The sequence below is a fragment of the Colobus angolensis genome, unplaced genomic scaffold (assembly GCF_000951035.1).
Source record: "Colobus angolensis palliatus isolate OR3802 unplaced genomic scaffold, Cang.pa_1.0 Scaffold3, whole genome shotgun sequence".
In the NCBI taxonomy this organism is placed as follows: Eukaryota; Metazoa; Chordata; class Mammalia; order Primates; family Cercopithecidae; genus Colobus; species Colobus angolensis.
In genome coordinates this window covers 18318158-18337867 of record NW_012116265.1, presented here as the reverse complement: position 1 = coordinate 18337867, position 19710 = coordinate 18318158, and the positions used below count along the sequence as shown (strand labels likewise).

General features: G+C 44.5%; 1 protein-coding gene and 1 pseudogene across 2 annotated transcripts in view; one reads left to right on the top strand and one right to left on the bottom strand.

Moving 5' to 3' along the window:
- The window catches only part of FLVCR2 (feline leukemia virus subgroup C cellular receptor family, member 2), a 69003-nt gene that overhangs the window by 7667 nt on the left and 41626 nt on the right, over window positions 1–19710 (top strand). The gene's annotated exons all lie outside the window — the stretch shown is intronic.
- On the bottom strand, window positions 8796–9306 carry LOC105517287 (annotated as a pseudogene). The gene has a single exon (XR_001002651.1). The product of XR_001002651.1 is annotated as a 40S ribosomal protein S24 pseudogene (transcript).

Below are 19710 nucleotides of genomic sequence, written 5' to 3'. Positions count from 1 at the left end.
TAAACCTAGTTCTACCTTCAAAGCCACTCTCAGTAGGTCAGTATTTCTTGTGGATCAAGCATATATGTAAAAAAAAATAAAAGGCAGATTCTGAGGATGTAATTTCTCCCCGTGTCTCCAGGGTTATTGGTGATAGTTTCCAGCAGTTTTGTGTAGAGCGTGAGGGCTTAGCACTTGCCTTCTTTTTTGAAGTTGCTGCTAGAGGGCTGATTCTGCCTCTTCTAACCTAGCACAGCCATTGTATTGTCAAGAAGGTGAGGGTGGAGTCTCTAGCAGGAAGAAACCAGCGAATCCAGAGCTGGGGTGAGAGAGGGAAGATGAACCTGGAGAATATAACTGAGGCCCTTCCCTTTTCTTGGTATGCTCTGACCAGTTGCCCCAGTTGGTAACAGCCTGGAATTTTTAGCAACACTTGTAGCATTATTTCAAGGGGAAATGAGCTGTGTGGAGTTTTAAGTGATATGCACACATCGTTATCGTGCAAGAGTCAAAAAAAACCTTGTTTCCTTGGTGGTATTGGATGAGACAGATGTAGATCTGAAAAAGATACTCGAGGTCAGTCCTAACCCAGGTGAGAATCCTATAGGATGGAGGTTGTGAGGGGACTTCGCCAGGACCTTTGGGTAGCTCATAGCACAGTGCAATCTAGAAATAGAATAGGAGAGAATCAGTTTACTTTTAGAAGTGAGTACAGCCACTTTACAGAGCCAGTTCTATAGAAACCACAGCTGTCTGTCTAAAATAGCACTGTCCAATAGAAATATAACGCAGACCACAAATGCAAGTCACATGTAACTAAATTTTCTAGTAGCCACATTAAAGATGTAAATTTGCTTTAAGTAAAAAGAAGAGGTGAAATTGGTCAGTAAATGCCTTAGTTTGTTTTATGCTGCTGTCACAGAATACCACAGACTGGGTAATTTGTAATGACCAGAAATTTATTTAGCTTACAGTTTGAGAGGCTGGGCAGTCCAAGGCCAAGTGACCAGCATCTGGTGATGGCCTTCTTGCTGCGTCATAACATGGTGGATGGCATCTCGTGTTTAAGAAAGAGTACAACAGAGGGCCAAACTGACTTTTATGACAAACCCACCCTCATTCTAATGACACTGATCTAATGAAGGTAGAACCTTCATGACCTAATCACCTCTTGAAGGTCTCATGTCTCAGTAGCGTTACATTGGGAGTTAGGTTTCCAACACATGAACTTTTACTGTTGTTATTGTTTTTGTTTTGAGATAGAGCCTCATTCTATCCACCCAGGCTGGAGTTCACAGACAGGATCTTGGCTCACGGCAACCTCCGCTTCCCGGATTCAAGCAATTCTGCCTCAGCCTCCAGAGTAGCTGGGATTACAGGCACCTGTCACCATGCCCAGATAATTTTTGTATTATTTTTAGGAGAGATAGGGTTTCACCATGTTGGCCAGGATGGTCTTGAACTCCTGACCTCAAGTGATCCCCCCGCCTCAGCCTCCCAAAGTGCTTGGATTACAGGTGTGAGCCACTGCACCTGGCCCCCCAACACATGAACTTTAAGGGACACATTCAAACCATAGTATTCTCTCCTTGGCCCCCAGAATTTTATGTCCTTCTCATGGACAAAACACATTCATTCTATCCAAATAGCCCTGAAAGTCTTACTTTGTTCCAGAATCAACTCAAATGCCCAAATTCTAGAGTCTCACCTAAATCACATATGAGAGAGACTCAAGGCACAGTTCATAATGAGACAAATTCCTCTCCACCTCTGAAATTAACAAGAGCCAGCCTGGACAACATTTTTTTAAAATAGAAGCTGTGCATGGTTGCACATGCCTGCATCTCAGCTATACGGGAGGCTGAGGTACAAGGATCGCTTGAGCCCAGGAGGTCAAGATTATGGTGAACCGTGAATGTGCCACTGCACTCCAGCCTGGGTGACAGAGAGAGAGACCCTGTTTCAAAAACACCTCCCCAAAACTAACAAGTTATATGCTTCCAAAATACAATGGTGGGACAGGGATAGGATAAACATTCACACATACCAAAAAGGAGAAATAGGCAAGAAGAAAAGGGTAACTAGTCCCAAGTAAATCCAAAACTCAACAGGGAAAACAACATTAAGCCTTAAAGCTAGAGAATAGTCTTCTTTGACTTTATGTCAAAGAAGGGCACACTGGGGAAGAGACTGGGCCCCCAAGGCCTCAGGCAGCCCTGCCCTAACAGCTTTGCTGGGCTCAGTCCACCCAGCAGCTCTCACAGTTGGAGTCTCATGCCTGCAACTCTCTCAGTCCAGTGTTGCACACTGGTAGCTCTACAGTTCTGGGGTCTTAGTGATAGCCACACTTCATGGCTCCACTAGGCATTACCCTTGTGGGGGCTCTCTGCAGTGGCTGTGCCCCTAAAACAAGTCTCTGCCTGAGCCCCTAAGCTGTTCATGACATTCTCTGAAATCTAGATGGAAGCCACCATGGCCCCATAGCTCTTACATTATAAGCGCCTGCAGATTAGCACCATGCGGATGCCGCCAAAGTTTATAGTTTATACTTGCTAGAGAAGCAGATCAAGCCACACCTGGGACCACTTGAGCCATGGCTGGGGTAGCCAAGGAATGCTGTGCCAGAATGCAGGGAGCAGAGTTCCGAGGCAGCTCTGGACAGTGAATGCTGAAGTCCCATGGTGACTGTCCAGAAACCTTGCTGTCTTAGTCAATTTTGTGTTGCCATAATAATGCCTGAGACTCAGCTCATGGTTCTGCAAAATGAAAAGTTCAAGGGCATGGCCCTGGCTTCTGGCAAGGGCTTCTCTGCTGTGTCCTAACATGCAGAGAAGGTCAAAGGGGAAGTGGATGCATGTGAAGAGGTATAACCTAGGGACATCCTAGCTTTATAACAACCCACTCTCTTAGGAACTAATCCATTCCCTTGAGAACGATCCAGTTTCATGAGAGTGACAACTCAGTACTGTGAGATCAGTACCAAGCCATTCATGAGAGATCTGCCCACATGACCCAAACACTTCCTACCAGACACTACCTCCCAACACTGCTCTATTGAGAATCAAATTTCAACATGACTTTTCATGGGTATAGACTCAAATCATATCCAAACTATAGTATTCTGCTGTTAACCCCCCAAAACTCATGTCCTTTCACATACAAAAGATAGTCATTCAATCTCAATAGTCCCAAGAGTCTTAACTTGATATGGTTTGGGTCTGTGTCCCCACCAAATCTCATGTTGAATTGCAGTCCCCAATATTGGAGGTGGGACCTGGTGGGAGGTGATTGGCTCATGGGAGTAAAGTTCTCCTGAATGATTGAGCACTGTCTCCTTGGTGCTACTCTCGTGATAGTGAGTTCTTATGAGATATGGTTGTTTAAAGAGTGCGGGACTTCCTCCCTCTCTCTCTCTCTTGCTCCTACTCTGTCCAGGTGATGTGTGTGCTTCCCCTTTGCCTTCTGCCATGATTGTAAGTTTCCTGAGGCCTCCCAGAACCCGAGCAGATGCCAGCATCATGCTTCCTATACAGCCTGCAAAACTGGGAGCAAATTAAACCTCTTTTCTTTATCAATTACCCAGTCTCCAGTATTTCTTCATGGCAATGTGAGAATGGACTAATACACTTGTTTCAGCATCAACTCAAAAGTCCAAAGTCCAAAATTGCATCTGAAACTCAAGGCACATTCTTTCCAGGTATGAGCTTATAAACTCTAAAACAAGTTGTTTACTTCTAATATACAATGGTTGCACAGGCATTGGGTAAAATTACCATTCAAACATAGGGTCTTGCTCTTTCACCCAGGCTAGATTGCCGTGGTGAGTTCTTGGCTCACTGCAATTTCTGCCACCTGGGCACAAGTGATCCTCACACCTCAGCCTCCCAAGTAGCTGGAACCACAGGCCATGCCACCACACCCAACTAATTTTTGTCTCTTTTTGTAGAGACAGAGTTTCGCCAGGTTGCCCACAGTAGTCTCAAACTCCTGTGCTCAAGTGATGCTACCACCTTGGCCTCTCAGAGTGCCTGGATTATAGGCATGAGCCACACCAAGCCCTGGCCAGCAGACTTTAAATCTTAAACCTCCAGAATAATCTCCTTTGGATTGATGTTTTGCATCCTGGGCACACTGGTGCCAGGAGTGGGTTCCCAATGCCTCAGGCATCCCTTTCCCCATGGCTTTGCTGGACATAGCCCACATGACTGTGCTCACAGGTTGGAATCAAATGCCTGAAGCTTAGCCAGGCTGAGGTCACATGCCACCATTGATTCTAGCATTTTGGGGTCCTTGCAGTGGCCCTGCCCTTGTAGCTCCACTAGGCATTGTCCTAGTGAAGACTCTTTGCAGAAGAGTCCTGTGCTCTGGCTTCACATTTCTGCTTGGCGTTACCTTAGTAGAGGCTGTCTGGTGGCTCTCCCCCATGGCAGGTTTCTATCTAGGCTCCCAGGCTTTCTTTTTTCCTTTTTTTTTTTTTGATTTTTTTGTTTCACTCTGTTTTTTTTTTTTGAGACAGCCTTGCTATTTCTCCACATATATATGTATAGAGAGAGAGAGAGAGACATACACATGTGTATACATAAAAATTTTTTTTTTTTTTTTGACAAAGGGTCTCACTCTGTCACCCAGGCTGGAGTACAGTGGTGTAATCACAGTTCACTGCAGCTTTGACCTCTGAGGCTCAATCAATCTTCCAGCCTCAGCCTCCCAAGTAGCTGGGACTATAGGCATGCACCACTGCACCTGGTTAATTTTGTTTGTTTGTTTGTTTTGTTTTGTTTTATTTTGTTTTGTTGAGATGAGGTCTTGCCATTTTTCCCAGGCTGCTCTTGAACTCCTGAACTCAAGTGATCCACCCACCTCAGCCTCCACATGAGTCACTGTGCTGGGCCTGCTCCCAGGCTTTTGATATATCATCTGAAATCCAGGTGGAAGCTGCCATGCCCACTGCTCTTGAATTCCACATGCATGCACAATAGTACCATGTGGACATGAATGCCACCAAGACCCACAGCTGGCACTCTCCAGAGCAGTGGTCCAAGCTGTACTTGGGGCTATTGGGCCATGGCTGCTCTGGCCAGAGCAGCTAGGAGAAGCATCCTGAGGTGGCTCAGGGCAGTGGCATCCCACCATTCTGTCCTCCTAGGCCTCTGGGTCTGTGACAGGAGGAATGGCCTTAGACCTTTGAAATACTTTCAGGGCCTTTTTTCCATTGTTCTGTTAGTACCTGGCTCCCTTCTATCAGAACTCATCTCTTTAGCAAAAGGTCTCTTGGCTGCACCCTTAGATTCCTCTTCTGAAAATGTTCTTTCATTCTCTACCACATGGCCAGGCTGCAAATTTTCTAAATTTTAATGCTCTGCTTCTTACGCATTTCACCTTTAGGTCACTCCTTTGCTGTGTGTAAGCTGTCAAAGTAACCACACTGTGTCTTGAGCATTTTGCTGCTTAGGAATTTCTTCTGCCTAGGCGAGGCACGGTGGCTCATGCCTGTAATCCCAGCACTTTGGGAGGCCAAGATGGGCGGATCACCTGAGGTCAGGAGTTTGAGACTAGCCTGGCCAACATGATGAAACCCCATCTTTAAAAAGAAAAAGAAAAAGAAATTTATTCTACCAGATGCCCTGGGTTATCACTTTTAAGTTTAGTCTTCCATAAAGCCCTAAGGCATGGACATGATGCAGCCAAGTTCTTTGCTATGGTGTAACATGGGTGACCTTTGTTCTACTTTCCAAATAAACACTACTTCCCTTCATCTGAATGGCCTTTACAGTCCATGTTTCTATCAGCATTTTGGTCATAACCATCTAACCAATCTCTGAGAAGTTCTAAACGTTCCCTCATCTTTTTGTCTTTTTCTGAGCCCTCATCAAAATTACCCTTAATGCCCTGTTCACAGCAATTCAGGTGTTTTCTAGCCTATGTCTTCAAACTCTTCCAACCTCTGCCCATTACCCAGTTCCAAAGCTGCTTCTGCATTTTTAGGTTTGTTTACGGATGACCCCACTCCTTGGTACAAATTGTCTGTCTTAGATCATTTTGTGTTGTTATAACAGAATACCTGAAACTGAGTCATTTATAAAGAAAAGGTTTATTTACCTCACTGTTCTGTAGGCTGGGACATTCAAGGGCATGCCTGCAGCCTGCAGGGGGTTGTAGCTTTCATGCTACATTATAACATGACACAGAAGGTCAAAGGGCAAGTGTACACACGCAAAGAGGCAAAACCCAAAGGATCTCTTGGCTTTAAAACAACCCACTATCATGGAAACTCATCCATTTCTGCAGGAACTAATCTCGTCTTATGAGAGTGAGAACCTGCTTCCACGAGATCAGCTCATGGGGGATCCTCCCCCATGATCCAAATACCTCCCACTAAGCCTCACCTCCCAACATGACCCCCCTGGGGATCATATTTCAGCATAAGTTTAAGTGGCGACAAACTCAGATCGTGTCCAAACCATAGCACTTGTCCTCAAGACCCTAGCCTGCTTAGACAGTCTCTGAAATGTCTTCAGGGTTTTTTTCCCATTGTCTTGGTGTATAGGCCTGGTTACCTTCTGTCTGTACTAATTTTTTTAGCAAATGATTGCTTGGCCACACCTTGGTTTTTCTCCTACAGACACCTTTTCAGTCTACATGGCTAGCCTTCAGATTGCCCAAATCTTTCTGTTCTGCTTTCTTTTTCATTACAAATTCCATCTTTTAGTCATTTCTCTCCTCTCACGTTTTACTACATGTGCTTTAAAGTAGCAATACAGCTCCTTCAATATTTTGCTTAGAAATTTCTTTTACCAGATATCCTAGTTCATCACTCTTAAGTTCTGTCTTCCACAAATTCCTAGGACACTGACACAATCCTGCCAAGTTCTTTGTGGTAGATAACAAGAATGGCTTTTACTCCAGTTTCCAATACCTTGTTCCTCATTTCCATCTGACACCTCATCAGAATGGTCTTTACTGTCTGTAACTGTCTATATTTCTACCAATATTCTGATTAGGACCACTTCTGTAATCCCTGAGAAGCTTTAGGCTCTTCTTAAAGTTCTTTCTTCATCTGAGCCCTCACCAGAATTACCCTTAATACTCCATTCATGGCAGACTTTTCTCTCCTGATCCTCCAAATTTTTCTACCTTCTACCCCTTTCCAGTTCAAAAACCACTTCCACATTTTCAGATATTTGTTATGGCATCAGACGACTTCATGGTATCCATTTTCTGTCTTAGTTAGTTTTATGCTATTATCATAGAATATCACAGACTGGGTAATACTCATTGAACAGAAATTAATTTGGCTTATGGTTCTGGTGGCTGGGAACCCCACAATTGAGGGGCCGCATCTTGTGAGGGCCCTCTTGCTGCATCATAACACAGCAGGAGCCATCACATGGGTGTCAGAGAGAATGAGAGAGGACAAACTGACTTTTATAACAAACCCAGTCTCATGATAATGAGTTCACTCCTGCAATAATCACATTATCACCTTTCTTTTTCTTTTTTTCTTTTCTTTTCTTTTTTTTTTTTTTTTGAGAAGTCTTGCTTTGTCACCCAGACTGGAGATCTCAGCTCACTGCAAGCTCCGCCTCCCAGGTTCATGCCATTCTCCGGCCTCAGCCTCCCGAGTAGCTGGGACTACAGGCGCCCACCACCTCGCCCGGCTAGTTTTTTGTATTTTTTTAGTAGAGACGGGGTTTCACCGTGTTAGCCAGGATAGTCTCGATCTCCTGACCTCGTGATCTACCCGTCTCGGCCTCCCAAAGTGCTGGGATTACAGGCTTGAGCCACTGCGCCTGGCCTTCTTTTCTTTTTTTTAAGAGACAAGGTCTCACTCTGTCACCAGCTTGGAGTACAGTAGCATGATCACAGCTCACCTCAGCCCCAACCTCCTGGGCTCAAGTGATCCCCTGCCTTAGGCTCCAGAGTAGCTGGGACTATAGGCACACACCACCACACCTGGCTAATTTTTTACTTTTGATAGAGATGGGGTCTTGCTATGTTGTCCAGGCTGGTCTTGAACTTCTGGGCTCAAGCGATCCTCCCACCTCAGCCTCCCGAAGTGCTGGGTTTACAAGCATAAGCCACCATACCCAGCCACATTATCACCTCTTAAAGACCCTAACTCTCAACACTGTTACACTGGGGATTAAGTCTTTAACACATGGATTCTGGGGGACACACTCAAACTGTAGTTATATGTAGGATTATACTTTATTTAGCCCAATGTATCTAAAATATTATCTCAACAAGTTGTCAATATAATAAAGCTAGTAATGTGCTATTTTACATTCATTATTAAGTCTTTGGAAACTGATGTATATTTTATACTTATAGATAGCCATGTTTCCCAGTAAGCAATGGCCCCTAGGTTAACTAGTTGGATAAACATAACCAGCTGGATAGTCCAGGTCTAGAACAATGATAGTATTTCAGCAGTGGAAATCAGATTCTAGCAGATAAAGAAGGGCTCCAGAAAGTGACTCCAGCCTTGAGGAGGTTGTGTTTGCTGGACTGGCTGATCATATGGTATCACCCAGAGAGGCTGAGAGTTTCTGAAGCTGACTTGGGAGTCATAGTCATAAAGTGTGTGGCCAGCCTAGTCTTGCTCCAAAGTCATGGCCACTTGGGTATGTTGCAGTCCAGCGTTGCCATTTTGGATCTCATAATGTCAGAGGTCTTTCAAGGTCTGAGGGAAGTTTGCAGAGGTGAAGGGAAACCCTTTTGTTTACTTCTATTGATTGTTATAGCTATTGACAGCACACAGCGTGCTTGCTCACATGACTGTCTACTTTTTGTTTGTTTTTGTTTTTTTCACAGGAAAGTTTTTAGTTTATTAATCTTCCTGTGAAAAATCCACAATGGCCACAGATAACACCATTGCAGCACCTTTACTCCTTCAGCTTTTTGCCAGCACCAACATTGGCCTTTGCAGTCCCCCTGACTTTCCTCATTCTGTTCTTGCGTTCCTCTCACTGCTTTCTTGAGGTCTTTTTCTTCTCATACAGGCCATGTCTTGCAAGTCTATGTTTGGGTTCATTTTTCTTTGCATAATCCGGGGAATCATAAATCATGCCAAAGCCAGTTGTCTTGCCACCATCAAAATGAGTTTTGAATCCAAATACAAAGATGACATCCAGTGTGGTCTTGTACACTTTGGCTGGTTTTTCCCGAATTTCAGTCTTAGGCAACTGTTGCCTTCCTGGGGTGAAGGATATCCATGACCATTTGTTTCCTCTGAAGTTGTCAGTTGGTCATGAACTTTCCACTGCCAATAGTTATGTACTGTTCATGATGGTGGTCTATCCTCAGACATCCAGGGAGGAAAAGCATGACTATCTACTTTCTAGCTTCCTATTGTGCATTGGAGGAGAGTAGACAAGGGCTGGGAGCAGAGAACAAGGCTAGCAGTAACTGAAGGTAGACGGGGTAGGTCTGGGACCACCCTCTGAAATGGTTATGGGGGCCATCCAGGCCATAAAAATGCTGAAGCAGGGCTAGTAAAAGTGACATTGGAGTGTGGTGGGGTCCCAATGCATCCTATCTAAAGGCAGCAGTTGCTTCAGGTCCCACCAATCCTTGATATATACAAAGCATGACTCGGTGATGTCAGATTTTCATTTTTTTTCTTTGAAGAGAAATCAGAAATCCAGATTTTTATGTGAAACCTGTATGTTGTAATCATGATAAACTATAAATAATATTTACCATTTTAACCATTCATAAGTGTACAGTTCAGTGACATTATATGCATTTGCAATGTTGTGTAACCATTACCACTATTTATACCCAAAACTTTTTCGTCATCGTCAATACTCATTAAGCAATACTCATTAAGCAATACTCATTAAGCAATAACTCATTAAGCAATAACTCCTCCTTTGCCTCCTCTCACCCCCACATCCCCTGGTTACCTCTATTCTACTTTCTGTTCCTATACATTTGCCTATTCTAGGATCCTCGTAAAAGTGAAATCATACTTGTCCTTCTGTATCTGGCTTATGAAATCTGTTTTTTAAGTACTGGTAACTAATGCATTTCATTTTTTAAAAATGTATTTTATGTCTTAAAAGTGCATCAGATTAAATTGCCAGTTTGAAGGTCAGGCATGGTGGCATATGTCTGTAATCCCAGTACTTTGGGAGGCTGAGGCAGGAGGACTGCTTGAGCCCAGGAGTTTGAGACCAACCTGGGCAACATAGTGAGACCCCATCTCCACAAAAAATATGAAATTAGCTGGGCTTGGTGGAGCTCACCTGCAGTCCTAGCTACTCAGGAGGCTGAGGTGGGAGGATTGCTTGAGCTCAGGAGATTGAGGCTGCAGTGGGCTGCGATTATGCCACTGCACTCCAATCTGAACTACAGTGCAAGACCCATCTCAAAAAAAAAAAAAGAAGAAGAAGAAGCCAGTTTGAGATTTCTGGGAAAGGTTGCATGGAACTGAATTTCAGTTCTGCTTTCTCCTTCCTTGAAAAACTCTCACCAAACATGTGGGCAGGTGGAAACGATGTCAGAGGCTAGTGACTCAGCTTGGAGGATTAGCCCAGAACTTCCAAAAGTGGTTGGTGATTTGCCTCATCCGTGGGGCTAAATGAAAATACAGAGGTCTGGGGACCCACACAGACTTTTTTAACCAAACTATCTAGGAGAGGGGCCCAGCATTTGGTATTCTATTTTTTTTTTTTTTTTTTTTTGAGATAGAGTCTCACTCTGCCGCCCAGGCTGGAGTGCAGTGGAGCAATCTCGGCTCACTGCAACCTCCACTTCCCAAGTTCAAGTGATTCTCATGCCTCAACTTCCTGAGTCGCTGGGATTACAGGTGCCCACCACCACGTCTGGCTAATTTTTGTAGTTTTAGTAGAGATAGGGTTTCACTGTGTTGGCCAGGCTGGTCTCGAACTTGTGACCTCAGGTGATCTGCCCGTCTCAGCATCCCAAAGTGCTGGGATTGCAGGCGTGAGCCACCACACCCAGACAGCATTATATATCTTCAACTGGCCTCCTAAATGAGGCTCATAATCAGACACTTTTTGAAACCACCAGGAGGAAAGAGCAGCATGCATGGGAAGAGACTGCCTGCTTGGAGCCATATTCTTGTCACGGCTAATTTTTTTTTCTTTTTCTTTTTCTTTTTTTGTAGAGATGAGATCTTGCTTTGTTGCCTAGGCTGGTCTCGAACTCCTGACCTCAAGTGATTCTCCCACCTTGGCCTCCCACAGTGCTGGGATTACAGGTGTGAGCCACTGCACCCAGCTGGTCAGGGTTGATTTATGATATATTTGCTGTATGTTGGGTTCAGTGGGAAGTAGTGGGAACTTGGGCCACTCACCCTTCAGATTGAGGGCAGAGGCTGGGCTGGGGCTCATGATTTTGATTCACCTAAGGTACTGAAAAAGTTCCTGAAGACCTTAGGGTTGGGGAGTTGAGGACCCCTAATGGGATATGAGTTGAAACCATGCATATGCTCCATATCCTTTGGGTTCTTTGACATTCAATCCAGTGCACTGGAAGAAGCTCAGATTGGCCTGGCCTGGCTTCTGCCTTGGCTTTTTATGTTTTCTTCTCTATAACCTAATCTTGAAAATGATTTTTCTTTAGAAAAGTGATTTTTCTTTAGAGACAGAGTCTTGCTCTGTTGCTCAGGCTTGAATGCAGTGGCACAATCTCAGCTCACTGCAGCCTCGAACTCCTGGGCTTAAGTGATCCTTGCCTCAGCATACAGAGTAGCTGGAACTACAGGTGTGTGCCACCATGCCTGGCTAGTTATTTTATTTTTTGTAGAATCTGGGTCTTACTATTTTGCCCAGGCTGGTCTTGAACTCCTGGCCTCAAGCAATCCTCCCGCCTCTGCCTCCTACAGGGCTGGGATTACAGGCATGAGCTATCTCTCAGGGCATGCCTTGGCTTTGTTGCCTTGCCAGGCATTGTTACAGTTGCTTGTTAATTTCACGGACTTAAGTCTAAGTCTTCGGTTTCCAATTTCCAGACCTCCACTCCCCGCCTTTTCCTATTTAACCTGTCTCTTGTTACCTCCCAGCCTTGGCTCTGCTCTGACCACTCTGGCTCCGTACTATCTCCTTGGGATATACTCTTTGGGTCTAAGACTTAGGCAGTGGAGAGGAATGTCAGCAAGATGGTGCACTAGAAAGCTACAGGCCCTCATTTTCCCACAGAAATGTTAACTAGGAAGTGGCCGAAATAACTTCTTTTGGGAAGCATTGGAAGTCAAAGATCTATAGCAACCAAGCCCACCCAACCAAGAAAAAGACACATTCAAAGCCATAGGAAATTTCATGGCTTTTAAACTCACTTTTGCCCCATTTCCTCCCCCATGCTGTGCATCCAGTCCTGTTCTCCTCTGCAAAATGAATACATGGAATTTGCAACATTTTAACCTGCTTTAACTCAACTTCATTTTTATACACTGACAATGTACAACACCCCTCCCCAAAAATTAAGAAACAATTCCATTTACAATAGCATTAAAAAATAAAATACTTAGGAATAAACCAAGGATATAAAAGTCAAGTGTATTGGAAACTACAAAATGTTGCTGAAAGAAATTAAATAAGGTATAAATAAATGGAAAGACTTCCTGTGTTTATGGGTTGGAAGACTTCATGTTAAGATGTCAAAGCTACCTAAAGCGATATATAGATTTAATGTAATCCCTGTCAGAATCCCAGTAATGGTTTTCATAGAAATAGAAAAATCCTTACCCTAAAATTCATATGGAATTTCAGGGAACCCTGAATAGCCACAACAATCTCGAAAAAGAAGAACAGCATCGGAGATCTCACACTTTCTGATTTCAGAACTTACTACAAAGCTACAGTAATGAAGACAATGTTGTATTTGGCATAAAGACAGGTATAGAGACCAATGAAATAGAGAAGAGAGTCCAGATATCAACCCTTGGGTATATGGTCAAATGATTTTCAACAAGGGTGTCAAGAGCATTCAAGGAGGAGAAGACAGCCTTTTCAATAAGGGGTGCTGGGAAAACTGGATAACCATATGAAATTAGACCCTTGCGTTGTCAGAGACGTTTGAACAAGAGTGACTCCATCTTGAATAGCGGCTGGGTAAAATCAGGCTGACAGCTGCTGGGCTGCATTCTCAGGAGGTTAGGCATTCTAAGTTACAAGATGAGATAGGAGGTTGGCACAAGGTACGGGTCACAAAGACCTTGCTGATAAAAGGATGCAGTAAAGAGGCCAGCCAAAACCACGAAAGCGAAAACGGTGATGAAACTGATCTCTGGTCATCCTCACTGCTCATTATACGCTAATTAAAATGCATTAGCCTGTTAAAAGACACTCCCATCAGCACCATGACAGTTTACAAATGCCGTAGCAAATCAGGAAGTTACCTTATGTGGCCTAAAAAGGAAAGAAACCCTTAGTTCCTGGAATTGCCTGCCCCTTTCTCAGAAAATTTATGAATAATCCACATCTTGTTTAGCATATAATCAAGAAGTAACAATAAATATAAGCAGCTGAGCAGTCCATGCCACTGCTCTGCCTATAGAGTAGCCATTCTTTATTCCTTTACTTTCTTAATAAACTTGCTTTCACTTTATGGACTTCCCCCAAATTCTTTCTTGTGTAAGATTCAAGAAACCTCTATTGAGATCTGTATTGGAACCCCTTTCCAGTAACATCATTATACTATATACAAAAATTAACTCAAAAGTGGATCAAAGACTTAAACATAAAAGCTAAAACCATAAGACTCTTAGAAGGAAACAGGGGAAATGCTTTACAATGTTAGTTCTGGCAAAGATTACTTGGGTCTGATACCAAAAGCAGAGGTACTAAAAGAAAAGAAAACATTAAACTACATCAGTGTAAAACGTTGATGCATTAAAAGGTGCTATTAACAGACTAAAAAAGTCACCCATATTTGGGAGAAAATATTTGCAAATCATATATCTGATAAGGAATTAATTTCTAGAATGTGTAAAGAACTCTTACAACTCAACCGCAAAAATAAACAATCCAATTTAAAAATGAGCTAACAAATGTACAAATGGTCATAGCACCTAAAAAGATGCTCAACATTAGGGAAATACAAATCAAAACCACTGTCAGATACCACTTCACACCTATTTAGGATGGCTATTATTTAAAAACAAAAGTGTTGGTAAGGATGTGAAGACATTGGAACTCTTTTGCATTGCTGGTGGGAATGTAAAATGGTGCAGCTGCTATGAAAACAACATGGAAGACCCTCAAAAAAATTAAAAATAAAATTACCGTGTGATCCAGCAATTCCACTTCTAGGTAAAAAAATTGAAAGCAGGAACTTGAACAGGTATTTGTATACTCATGTTTATAACAGCCTTATTCACAATAGCTAAAACATGGAACCAACCCAAGTGTGCTTCCAGATGAATAAATAAAATATGGTGTGTATGTGTTTGTATGTATATACAGGTACAATGAAATATATACATATATGTTATATGCAGTGAAATCTATAAAAACTTCTGGCCAACCAGCTGTGAACTGGGGGTTCCCATGACTCCTCTTCAGGTTTGATTTGCTATAACAGCTCACAGAACTCCGGAAAACACTTTACTCACATTTCCTAGTTTATTATACACTTCACTCACATTTCCTCATTTATTATAAAGGATACAACTCAGGAACAGCCAAATGGAAGAGATGCATAGGGCAGGAAATGGGGATGGGGGCTGTGGAGCTTCCAAGCCCTATCCTTCCACCCTCTCAGCATCTGGATGTACTCACCAACCAGAAGCTCTCTGAAACTCTACTGTTCAAGAGATTTTATCCAGCACAGTCTCTAGCCCCCTCTCCTCCCCTCCCCTCCCTGGAGTGGGCAGGGGGATGGGATTGTACATTTCCAAGTTCTAATCCATGATCTTTCTGGTGACCAGCCCCCTCCTGAGGCTACCTAGGAGCGCTACCTATGTTGCCTCATTAGCATAAACTCCCTGGAGTGGGTAAAGGGATGGGGCTGTACATTTCCAAGTTCTAATCTCTGGTCTTTCTGGTGATCAGCCCCCTCCTGAGGCTATCTAGGAGCGCTACCTACGTCACCTCATTAGCATAAACATTGGTGTCTTGGAAAGGGGCCCCTTAGGAAATGATGAGATATTCCTATCACTCAGGAAATTCCAAGAATTTCTGTAGCTCTATACCAAGAACAGAGGACAAAGACCAAATAATATTTTTATTACACCACAGTTACCTGGAGTAGTCAAAGTAATAGAAACAGAAAGCAGAATGGTGATTGTCAGAAGCTGAGGGAAGGAGAGAATGGGGAGTTACTGTTTAACGGGTACAGAGTTTCAGATTGGGAAGATGAAAAATGTTCTGGAAATGGATGGAGGTGATAGTTGCACAATAATATGAACGTACTTAGCGCTGCTAAACTATACAGTTAAAAATTGCTTAAAAATCAACAATTGTGTATATTTAACCACCACCAAGCAAACAAAAGATACTCTGCTTTTGAGGTGTTCCCTTCTAGCTGGAATCCCTGCTCCCCTGCTGCCATCATCCACATCAGCCTTTATGCTCTAAAGAATGCATTCCCAAGCCTGTGTACTTGCTGGGTCTGTTCCACCACTGGCCTTTGTTTTCTGGTGGTTTGTCTATTCCTCCTTCTTCCTTATCCTTCCTCTTGTCCACCTCCCCTCCATTTCCACATCTTCTTCCTACTAAGTGGGAAACTTCCCAGAGGACCAGGCAGGGGCTGATGATAGGGACAGGAGGCAGAGAAATTCCAGGCAGAAAAGGGTGGGATCCCTGGCGAGGGCCCCACCCTCAAGCCTGAAGTCGCAGCCCAAAGTGAGACTTTACATCCCGGTTTTCCTGCTGGAATGTTGCCTTTTCCAAAACCACCCCTGGCCAACCCCCATCCTGTACCTTTAAAACCCCCAGTCTCCACTGACAGAGAGCAGAGAAGGAGAGAAGAAGTAGTCAGACATCAGAGAGAAGCAGCTTTACTTTAGAGGGATGGCTGGGCAGCAGGACTTCAGAGAAGAGTACAGCTGGGGACAGCCAGACCTCAGGGGAAGAACACCTTCCCACTCCATCTGCTTTCCAGCTCCCCTTCCCACTGAGAGCCACTTCTATCGGCAATAAAATCCTCTGCATTTACTATCCTTCAATTCATGTGTGCCATCTGATTTTTTCCTGGATGCCAGGCAAGAGCTCAGGATACAGAAAGCTGTCACACTGGCTCTCTGCCCTCATGAAAAGGCAGAGGGTCCACTGAGCTGTTAAACACTTAAGCTAAAGGAGCACAGTGTAACAAACACGCTCTGGAGCTTTGGGGTTCACAGGTACTCCCCCTAGATGCTGCCGCAGGACCTGCATGGAGTTTTTCTCCTGCTGGTGCCCAAAAGCGACCACTCCAGCTCCTGTACCCGCTTGCCTGGGTGCTCCCGCTCCCTCTAGGAGTTGAGAGCTGAGGGCTAAGTGAGGCACCCCTGTCACGAAGCCCACAAAGGGGTCAAGGAAAATTTCCTGTTTGATGACCCATCTGTCCTGTGTCTCAGAGCAAGGCCCTGAGCATAACAGCTGCTTGCAGATGGATGGGCAAATTAGCAGGTTTTCACTTCCTGAAAGAAATTAAGATGACCAATCAGTTAACTGAGAGTTCAGCTGGTTGGACGAGATTCTCATGCCTGGGTTGTCTTCTTGATGTGACTTGTTCTTATTCCTTATGTGGAAAAAGCTACTGAATCCTTACTGTGTGCCTTGGACTGTGCCAGGCCGAGGGTATTAAGAATACTGTCACTAGATCTGCTGTGTACCCTTTGACAAGTCTCATAACTTTCATAGGTTTGGGCTTCTTTGGTAAAATAGCATTCATACTGGCTACTGCAGAAGCTCTAGGAAAGGATTAAATGAGACAATATGTGGACAGCATTTAGGTAATAGTTTCTCAGCTAAGAAGTGCTAAGTGAGATCAGCTGTGATGGCACATGCCTGTCATCTCAGCACTGTGCGAGGCCAAGAGGGAGGATTGCTTAATTCTAGGAGTTCAGGACCAGCCTGGGCAACATAGTAAGATCCCTGCCTCTACTTAAAAAAAAAAAAGTACTAAATAAAGAACAGATGTTCTCAGTACCATCATCAATAAAGGTAATCACCTCTGTCTTCTGTTGGCTCTGGATCTAGAAAGAGAGGCCAATACTGAAGCCTCTCCTAGTATTACCGGACATTGCCCCAGTGTGGGTGCACTGTGGACAATCAGGGCAACTTCCTTAAGGTGAAGACTGAGCTGATTCTTAAAGAGTGAAGTGACCAGGAGTTGGTACATAGGGGAGGCTGGGCCATTCCAGGAAGTATCCCGATGGGGACTTGTCCCTTTTGAGAGCTACTTAAACTAAAAACAATACGGGTGCAAGAAATTGGTGTAATATTCCCAGAGTGTGGTGATGAAGACTTTGGAGACTCTGGGGTGACAGAGATACTCACTGGGTCAACCCCTATGCCTGTGCACGAGACTTTAGTCTCATAAACCTAAGACTGAAGGAAGCGGGCAGGGATGAGGGGGGCGGGGGGTGCCCAGGCTTATCAGGTGTTCACAGCTATTTTCCATCTCCTAGTTCTTGATCTTTTTCCAACAATGCTGTTAACAGGATGTCCTTCCCTTGACTTGAACTCCCCCCAAGCCTCAACATCAAACAGCCCTGTGTGGATTGCAGGATGTAGGTTGGGGTGCTATCAAGGATGATTAAAACAACAGCAACCACCATAGGGTTAAGGTGATATCTGGTGTTTCCTCTTCTTTCTTTCTTGACCTCCTGACTTCTACCTAGCACCATTCCCAAGTTGACTCAATGGAATATCTCCCCTCCCTCAATTCTACAGAGCTAAGGGCCTTTTTCTTTGGTGAGTCATTCATAGATGGGAGGGCACTCTGTAAACCCAGCCAGACACTTCTACTTTCTGACTTGATTACAGGCATCTTTCCTTTTTCATGCTGTGCAAAAACTTGAGCTCAGCCTCTCACCCCAATACAATTCAAGATACAGCCTTGACCCAGCATGAGGGCAGATAACAGCAGCACCATCTGTGTTTGTAGAAGTGAGAGATAGGAGGTGAGGATAGATCTTACTTCCTTCCCAACTTCTTTGGGTTCAGCCTTGTGTCCGGAGCCTCAGGAGGGAGCAGTGTTTGCTTTGGCTCCCCTCCGATTGCTTCTCCAGAGAGGAGTTGAACACAAGTCCTTTTTAGTTCCAGGAGGCTGTTTTTGATTGCATAGCCTCGCTGGCTCCCAAAGAGAGGGACACAGAAGCTGGAGCAAGCTTGGGGGCTGTTTTTCTCCTTTTCTTCTTCTTCTCTCCCCTGGAAATTCCTGATTTCTGCACACAACGACTGGGTTGACATGGCTGGGTCTCCTTTGGTGGCTCTAGAGGTAGCTGTATGCAAGTCTATTTGCTGTGTCCATCTACTGGAAAACACAGTTGGTGAGCAGGCATGAGGCATCCATGGGTTTTTTTGTTTTGTTTTTTGAAACTGTCTCACTCTGTTGCCCGGGCTGGAGTGCAGTGGCATGATCACGGCTCACTGTAGCCTCAGCCTCCCCAGGCTCAGGTGATCCTCCCACCTCACCTCAGCCTTTTGAGTGGCTGGGACTACAGGCTCATGCCACCACGCCTGGCCAATTTTTGTATTTTTTTGTAGAGATGGGGTTTTGCCACGTTGCCCAGGCTGGTCTTGAACTTCTGGGCTCAAGTGATCTGCCCTTCTCTGTCTCCCAAAGTGCTGGGATTACGTGATCCACCACCTTGATGAGGCATCCATGTTAAAGCAGGGTTCATTCTCAGGGCTGTTTTTTTGGGGTAGTAGCTGCCTTTTGAGTAATCCAGGCCTCCTTAGACTTTTATCCTGGGCTTCCTGTTGGGTGCTGGACAGGTTTGTGGAGACACCCATTTGAGCACACCCAGGGATTCATTCCTTCTCTGCTGAGAAGCTAGACAGGAACACACCTCTCTCCCACCATTTCTGCCTAGGACACGTAGGGGAAGCCAGCAGCTGAGAATTCTCTTGATTTCCTTCCTCAGCATGGTGGAGATCAATTGTTTCTAAAGTGTGATCCATGGAGTCTCTAGCACCAGAACCACCTGGGTGTTCATCAAAAATGCAAATTCAGGGACTCACGCCTATAATCCCAGCCCTTTGGGAGGCCAAGGCAGGAGGATTGCTTGAGTCCAGGAATTGGAAACCAGCCTGGGCAACATGGAAAAACCCCATCTTTACAAAAAATACAAAAAATTAGCCAGGCATGGTGGTGCATGCCTGTAGTACTAGCTACCCGGGGCACTGAGGTAGCAGGATCACCTGAGCCCAGGAGGTGGAGGTTGCAGTGAGCCAAGATCATGCCACCTCACTCCAGCCTGAGGGACAGAGTGAGACCCTATCTCAAGAAAAAATAAAATTAAAAAAATAATAGTAAAAAGCAAATTCCTGGGCACCAGAGCAGACCCAAGGAATTAGCTCCTCTGGGTTGGGACCCAGGAATATGTATTTTTGATTCTCCTTCCAGGGATTCTGATGCCCACTGAAGTTTGAACACTCCTGGTATAGAAGCCATGGAAGCTGGACCCAGCAGCCATATTTGGGGCCTCCAGCAGGACACCTCTCCTCTTTGGGTATCAGCTTTGTTTTCTTTTTTCTTTTTTTTTTGAGGCGGAGTCTCGCTCTGTCGCCCAGGCTGGAGTGCAGTGGCCGGATCTCGGCTAACTACAAGCTC